This window comes from Notamacropus eugenii, chromosome 1, assembly GCF_028372415.1.
Source record: "Notamacropus eugenii isolate mMacEug1 chromosome 1, mMacEug1.pri_v2, whole genome shotgun sequence".
In the NCBI taxonomy this organism is placed as follows: Eukaryota; Metazoa; Chordata; class Mammalia; order Diprotodontia; family Macropodidae; genus Notamacropus; species Notamacropus eugenii.
The window spans coordinates 98,140,099-98,148,312 of NC_092872.1; the positions used below are offsets into that span (position 1 = coordinate 98,140,099).

Here is an 8,214-nt window from a genome sequence, read left to right on the forward strand (position 1 = left end):
GTTGGTCACGACTGAACGACAACAACCACAATCCCTTCCCTAGACTTTATCCTGTTCCTTATCCAAAGCCAGCTGGACTCCTGTCATGTTCTCTCACAATATATATATTCTAGATCAGAAATTCTGAAACATTTTTTTATCTGTGTCATGGAACTCTTTGGTAGTCTGTTGAAGTCCATGGACTTCTCAGCATAATGTTTCTAATTTCATAAAACAAAATACAGAAGATTCCAAAGGAAGCCAATTATATTGAAATGCTATTATCAAAATATTAAAAAAAGTTCATGCACCCCACATTAAGAACCTTTGCCTAGAGCTTGTGCCCCCCCTGCAGGTGCCCTGTATGCAGGGTGTAGGAGCCACCACTAGTGACTTGGGGCTAATAGAGTTCCTAATCCCACTGCTGGGTTATAGCAAGAAGGGAAGTCTTCCTGAATTCTCAGCTCCAACTATATTTCCCCATAAAGACCTTTTTGTCAATGACAATTAGGTTTTATAGCAGAATTAGTATTTTATACCTTAGGCACTTTAGGGATTTACTAGGCTCTTGTGTACTGGTCTGAGACTACCACATTATTTCTATGGGCAAATGTATTTTTAATTCTAAACAATTTATTTACACACTGTTACATTACCATGTGTTAGCAAATCAAAGATTACTTGGGGTTGCTTTCTGATCATTCATGTCTATTTCATGTTTCATGTCTGTTTATCTTCTCTCCCCAGTTATAGAGAAGAATGTCTTCAAGGGCATGGATTGATTTTGTACCCTTCCGTAGCTCCTACTGTTAGTGAGATAAGTTTAGCACCTTCTTTTGACCTGTTAACTGAAGTGTGACAAAAGAAAAGAAGTAGAAAGAATAAGGTTTTGCATTGTTCGTTAAACCATAGTCCTTTGTTAAATGTTGTTAGAGTTATATCTGATTTATCTACCATCTTCAGGGAATGGATTGTTCCAGATAAATGACTTTTCTTTATAACCATTTATGTGTGTATGAAATTGCTCCAAAATATATTACATACTTCCCTGTCTTTTTCAAGAGAGTAAATTAATCATCATTTAGCCTTTCCTTGATGACCCAGGATCATTTTACTGTGTATCGATGGTATCCTTAAAAACTGTTGAGGTGTGTTAAGATTCTTTGCCCCCACATCTGATGAGTTCAGACTATATATATAGAGAGATCTCACACCAGATTTTTATAGTTTTTCTAACTAGATTGCTATCTGATGGCTTTCTATTCTCAGTGTGTCTGCCTCTGGGATCTCTCCCTTGATCCCTTCACTAGGAAACCAGGCAACCAAGCCTCTTAGAATTATGTCTAAAATAAGAACAAAGAGTCCTTGAAGAATTTTCCTATAATAATAACTGATATTTACATAACTCTTTATAAGACAAGCTTTTAAAATTTTAAGCTGTATTTGGACTTTTGGGACTCCATGTATATCACCTAATTTGAGCCCCCAAACAATGAGATAGGTTTTACAGCTCTTTTTAGTGGTATAGCAAGAATGCCAAAGACCCGGATTCAGATCTTGCTCTGGTGCTTACAATCTGTGTAACCAGAGGCAAGTTACTTTTCCTTTTTGGGCATCAGCTTTCTCATTTGTAAAATGAGAAGATTGTACAAGGTGCTTTGTAAGATGACTCCTGGCTCCTCTCTTCATTTTCTGGACTTTACCTCCCTGCTAGCATTTTCCACACCCTAGAGATGCCTCTGCCCTGTAACCCTCTCTTTTGATTGGTGAATCTCTGACCTACACCACTAGACTGGGCTCACTTCATTCCCAGAACCACTCTTCACTCTCAAGACATCTTCATATCCTTGTCTCCCTATCTTCTTGGCTATTTTCCAGCTCCTTTTTATATGTTGTTTTCCCCAATTAGGGTGTCATCTTCTTGATAATAGTTTTTGCTAATATTTGCATTCCAAGTACTTAGCACAGTGCCTAGCATATAGTAAATGCAGAATAAATGTTGTATCTATCTATCTATCTATCTATCTATCTATCTATCTATCTATCTATCTATCTAATCTATCTATCATCTATCATCTTTTCTTCTAGTTCTATATCTATAATCCTATCATCATGTCTGATGTACAGATGAAGAGATGGAGATGCAGAGAGGTTAAATGATTTGCCTATTATCACATACTTAGTAAATATTGGAAGTAGAATTTTTTTTCTAATTTTTGCAACAAAATTAGCAAATACTTACATATTAATAAGTTCTTTGCGAATACAATAGATGACATTTTCACACAACTATCAAGACCAAAATAACTTTTAAGGACAAAAATACACTCAAGAATCCAATCATAATTCAGCATGATGAATGATGATGTGAGGGATGATTCTTAGACCAATAACCATCGGTTTTGGAAAGGTGCATTACTACTGAGAGTAGAAAAATAACTTGCATTCTTCTTTCTTCTCTCAATCACTAATTGGTTCAAAGCTTGGTCAAACACTATTTCTTTGCAGCTGATCTTTTCCCTTCTCCTTTCTTTGGTTTTCCTTTACCAAGAAGCTCCTTTAGTCGCATTTGCTCTTCCTTAAAATCTTGATGTTCGTCTCTGTAAAGACCGAAGAAATGGAGTTTCCTCATGAAATAAAACAGGTGTTGTGAGGAGAATACCAGTCATAAGTCTCCTTTCTTTTGGCCAAAGGCTGTTCACTAAACAACTTCGCTCATTTCATGGATTTGGAATCAATGGGGCTGGCAACTTCTCTAAATAGTTGAGTACTCAGGTGAGCCATTCACATGGCATCTTCTGAAAGGGATGACATCTCACGATAGAGCCAATAGAAACAGTTCCAATTTAACATGTCCAGGCCTTCTGGAAGTAGAATTTTGGATTTAGGTCTTTTTGATTTTAAGTCCAAAACTCTATCCAGGATGCTATTTATACTGCTTCTCTCTGTATTATGCCCTTGTACCTTTTATAAGTTCATGAGCTGTAGTGTAGTGATTTTGAGACTTGCAATTCAACCATTAAGGGATCTTTTTGTTGGTATTCACATTGTAATTTTCATCTTTTTCTGTTGAGGCATAATTGTTCTCCATAATTTGGAATTACTTTGTATTTCTTCATAAATACTTTGAATTTGTTTCCTTGTGTATATGTTGTATCCCAACTAGTAGACTGTAAGCTTCTTGAAGGCAAGGATTATTTCATATTGAAGGTAAAGATTGTTTCATATTGGTCTTTGTATGTTTATGGACAAATGAGGTGTTATTACCATAGCTTAATAGTTTCATTAATAGTATCAGTATTCAGTTTAATTTAAAGCATACAACACTAAAATTTTAATATAATGATCACAAATAGTAATTTAATGACCCCAAATTTATGAAACTGGAATGACTATTATGAAATGAATTTAACTTGAAAATTTTGATTAAGCTTTGGATTTACACATTAATATACCACAAAGTTCTTGTGATATAGATGATAAAGCTGGTTAAATTGGAAGTGGAGGTGGAAATAGAAGACAAAAAAGGAACAGAGCAGAAAACTTATTTTCTAAATTATGCAGAAATCATTATTGTACACATTATTTTTTGAAATTTTTATACGTATACATATAAAAACAATTTTTAACATTTTGAGTTTTAAATTCTTTCCCACCCTCTCTCCTCTCCCCTCTCCTTGAGAAGACAAGCAATTTAATTAGATTAGGCATGTGTAGTCTTGTAAAATGTATTTCCATATTATCCATATTGTGAAAAAAAAAAATAGACTCCTCCAAAAATAATAAAGAAGGTTAAAAAATATGCTTCTATGCTGCTATCTTCAGATTCCATAAGTTTTTTCTGTGGATAGAATTTTTCATCATAAGTCCTTCAGAATTGTTGTGGACCATTACATTGCTTAGAAAAACTAAGTCATTCATAGTTGATCATTGTATAATGTTGCTGTTGTGTTCATTGTTCTCCTGGTTCTGTTCACTTCACTTTTCATCAGTTCATACAAGTCTTCCCAAGTTTTTCTGAAACCATCTTACTCATCATTTCTTATATAGCATGATAGTATTCCATCACAATTGCTTACCACAGCTTGTTCAGCCATTTCTCAATTGATGGGCATCCTCTCAATGTCCAATTCTTTGCCACCACCACACAATGAGCTGCTATAAATGCTTTTGTACACATAGGTCCTTTACCTTTTTAAAAAAATCTCTTTGAGATATAGGTCTAATAGTGGTATTTCTGGGTCAAAGGGTATGTAGAGTTTTACACCCCTTTGGGCATGGTTCCAAGTTGTTCTCCTGAATGGTTGGATCAGTCCACAACTCCACCAACAGTGCATTAGTGTCCTGATTTTTTCACATCACCTCCAACATTTGTCATTTTTGTTTTCTGTCATATAAACCAATCTTATAGGTATGGGGTAGTACCTGAGACTTGTTTTAATTTGCGTTTCTCTAATCAATAGTGATTTACAGTGTTTTTCATGTGAATATACATGTTTATATACATATCTATATCTTTTGATTTCTTCTTCTGAAAACTGCCTGTTCATATCTTTTGATCATTTATCAATTTGGGAATGACTCATATTCTTATAAATTTGACTCAGTTTTTAATTTATTTGAGAAATGAGGCCTTTATTAGAGAAACTTGCAATAAAAAATTTCCTCCAGTTTTCCGCTTTCCTTTAATCTTGGCTGCATTGGTTTTGTTTGTGCAAAACCTTTAATTTGATGTAATCAAAATTATACACTTTACAACCTGTATGCTCTTTATCTCTGGTCATAAATTCTCCCCTTATTCATCAATCTGACAAGTAAAATATTCCATGCTATACATGATTGATTTTTAGTAATCAGTTTCAAAACAATTGACTTTTTTTTTTTATTTAACTTTTAACATTTATTTTCACAAAATTTTGGGTTACAAATTTTCTCCCCTTTTACCCCCTCCCCCCCAAACCCAAGCATTCTAATTGCCCCTGTGACCAATCTGCTCTCTCTTCTATCCTCCCTCTCTGCCTTTGTCTCTGTCTTCTCTTTTGTCCTGTAGGGCCAGATAGCTTTCTTTACCCCTTTACCTGTATTTCTTATTTCCTAGTGGTAAGAACATTACAGTTGATCCTAACACTTTGAGTTCCAACTTCTTTAGCTCCCTCCCTCTCCACCCCTTCCCTTTGGAAGACAAGCAATTCAATATAGGCCAAATCTGTGTAGTTTTGCAAATGATTTCCATACTAGTTGTGTTGTATAGGACTAACTATATTTCCCTCCATCCTATCCTGTCCCCCATTACTTCTATTCTCTTATGATCCTTTCCCTCCCCATGAGTGTCTACCTCGGATTGCATTCTCCTCCCCATGCCCTCCCCTCTATCCTCCCCCCCACCCTGCTTGTGCCCTTGTCCCCCACTCTCCTGTATTGTGAGATAGGTTTTCCTATCAAAATGAGTGTGCATTTTGTTCTTTCCTTTAGTGGAATGTGATGAGAGTAGAGCTCATGATTTTCTCTCGCCTCCCCTCTTTATCCCTCCACTAATAAGTCTTTTGCTTGCCTCTTTTATGAGAGATAATTTGCCCCATTCAATTTCTCCCTTTCTCCTCCCAATATTTCTCTCTCACTGCTTGATTTCATTTTTTTTTTTAAGATATGATCCCATCCTCTTCAATTCACTCTGTGCACTCTGTCTCTATGTATGTGTGCGTGTGTGCATGTGTGTGTGTGTACTCCCACCTAGTACCCAGATACTGAAATGTTTCAAGAGTTACAAATATTGTCTTTCCATGTAGGAATGTAAACAGTTCAACTTTAGTAAGTCCCTTATGACTTCTCTTTGCTGTTCACCTTTTCATGATTCTCTTCATTCTTGTGTTTGAAAGTCAAATTTTCTTTTCAGCTCTGGTCTTTTCATCAAGAAAATTTGAAAATCCTCTATTTCATTGAAAGACCATTTTTTCTCCTGAAGTATTATACTCAGTTTTGCTGGGTAGGTGATTCTTGGTTTTAGTCCTAGTTCCTTTGACTTCTGGAATATCCTATTCCATTCCCTTCGATCCCTTAATATAGAGGGTGCTAGATCTTGTGTTATCCTGATTGTATTTCCACAATACTTGAATTGTTTCTTTCTAGCTGCTTGCAATATTTTTTCTTTCACCTGGGAATTCTGGAATTTGGCCACAATGTTCCTAGGAGTTTCTCTTTTTGGATCTCTTTCATGCGGTGTTCTGTGGATTCCTTGAATATTTATTTTGCCCTCTGGTTCTAGAATCTCAGGGCAGTTTTCCTTGATAATTTCATGGAAGATGATGTCTAGGCTCTTCTTTTGATCATGGTTTTCAGGTAGTCCCAGAATTTTTACATTGTCTCTCCTGAATCTATTTTCCAGGTCATTTGTTTTTCCAATAAGATATTTCACATTATCTTCCATTTTTCCAATCTTCTCGCTATGTTCTGTGATATCTGTCTTTCTCACAAAGTCCTTAGCGTCCATCTGTGCCATTCTAGTTTTGAAAGAACTATTTTCTTCAGTGAGCTTTTGAATCTCCTTTTCCATTTGGCTAATTCTGCTTTTGAAAACATTCTTCTCCTCATTGGCTTTTTGAACCTCTTTTGCCAATTGAGTTAGGCTAGTTTTCAAGTGTTAATTTCTTCAACATTTTTTTGGTTCTCCTTTAGCAGGGAGCTGATCTGCTTTTCATGCTTCTCTTTCATCCCTCTCATTTCTCTTCCCAGTTTTTCCTCCACCTCTCTAACTTGATTTTCAAAATTCTTTTTGAGCTCTTCCATGGCCTGAGCCCATTGGGTGGGCTGGGACACAGAGTCCTTGATTTCTGTGTCTTTGCCTGATGGTAAGCATTGTTCTTCCTCATCAGAAAGGAAGGGAGGAAATGTCTGTTCTCCAAGAAAGTAGCCTTCAATAGTTTTATTTCTTTTCCTTTTTCTGGGCATTCTCCCCAGCCAGTGACTTGACCTCTGAATATTCTCCTCACACCCACCTCGCCTCCTGGTCCTCCCAGCCAGCGTTTGGGGACTGAGATTCAAATGCTGCTTCCGGCCTTAGGGCTTTTGGCGGGGGCGGGGCTGCTATTCAGTGTGAGAATTAAGTTCAGGTGCTCAGGTGGGGGCAGGGCCACCTCTCAGGCTCAGTTCCCTCAGGGGGTTTATGTACAGACCTTCCACAATGGATCCAGGCTCCCGCCCACTTGGGGAGCCCCTGTCTGCAGCCGCCTCTCAGCTTCTATCTCCCGGGGGGGCCCGAGCCATGGGGGCACCCCACTCCCCTCTCGACCCACCAAAGAGACTCTCTCACCGACCCCTGTCACCTGTGGGTGGAGGGGCTTGTGCCGCTGCTGGAGATCCCGTCCCTGAAGCCTGCTCGGATCTGTACCTCTCGGAGCCGCTGGGCTCCGCGTCTGCAGCGCGACGGACCTTTTGCGAGAGGTTTGCAGGTCCCTCTGTGGGTGGAGGGACCCGTGTGGCCGCTGGAGATCCCGTCCCCGTAGCCCGCTCAGATCTTTTCCTCACAGTGTCACGGCCACTGCAGGGCTGCCCTCTGCTCCCAGTCCCGGTGCCCAGTCCGCAGCGCGAAGGACCCCCCGCGAGAGGTTTGCAGGTCTCTCTGGAACAGAAATCTCCCTCACTCCAATATTCCGTGGCCTCTGGGTGCAGAATTCACCGTGAGTTGGTCCCCTCTAGCCGTTCTGTGGGTTGTGGGTTCGGAGCTATGTGTATGTGCGTCTTTCTACTCCGCCATCTTGGCTCCGCCCCCCTACATGACTCAACAATTGACTTTTTATTCTACTTTGGTCTCATTGTCATTTCTATTAAATGAAGACACAGATTATTCCTGGTTAAAATATAATGATTTTGATGTTGAGGTTTTATTTAGCAGTTGGAAAAAAAATGTTCTAAATTTTATATGTTGATTTTGTCATCTTGTTTTACTTTTTTTCCCTTTGAAATTCACTTCATGACTGAGAAGACTAAGTGTAGTGCAAATGGATAAGGAATAGGAGAATTTTTTCTTTCAGCTTCCACAGTATATATTGATTCTGACTTGTAACAGCCTTGTTGCTACTCTAATATTAACCTATACTTGGGAAAATCCCATTTAGGCATATAATAATTTGGAATTGCTTTTGTATTTCTTCATATATACTTTGAATTTGTTTCCTTGTGTACATGTTACATCCCACCAGTAGACGGTAAACTTCTTGAAGGCAAGGATTATTTCATATT

General features: G+C 38.2%; 1 pseudogene; it reads right to left on the reverse strand.

Moving 5' to 3' along the window:
- Positions 1 to 2,473: 2,473 nt before the first annotated feature.
- LOC140523479 (small ribosomal subunit protein mS33 pseudogene) lies at positions 2,474 to 2,793 on the reverse strand (annotated as a pseudogene).
- Positions 2,794 to 8,214: the final 5,421 nt, after the last annotated feature.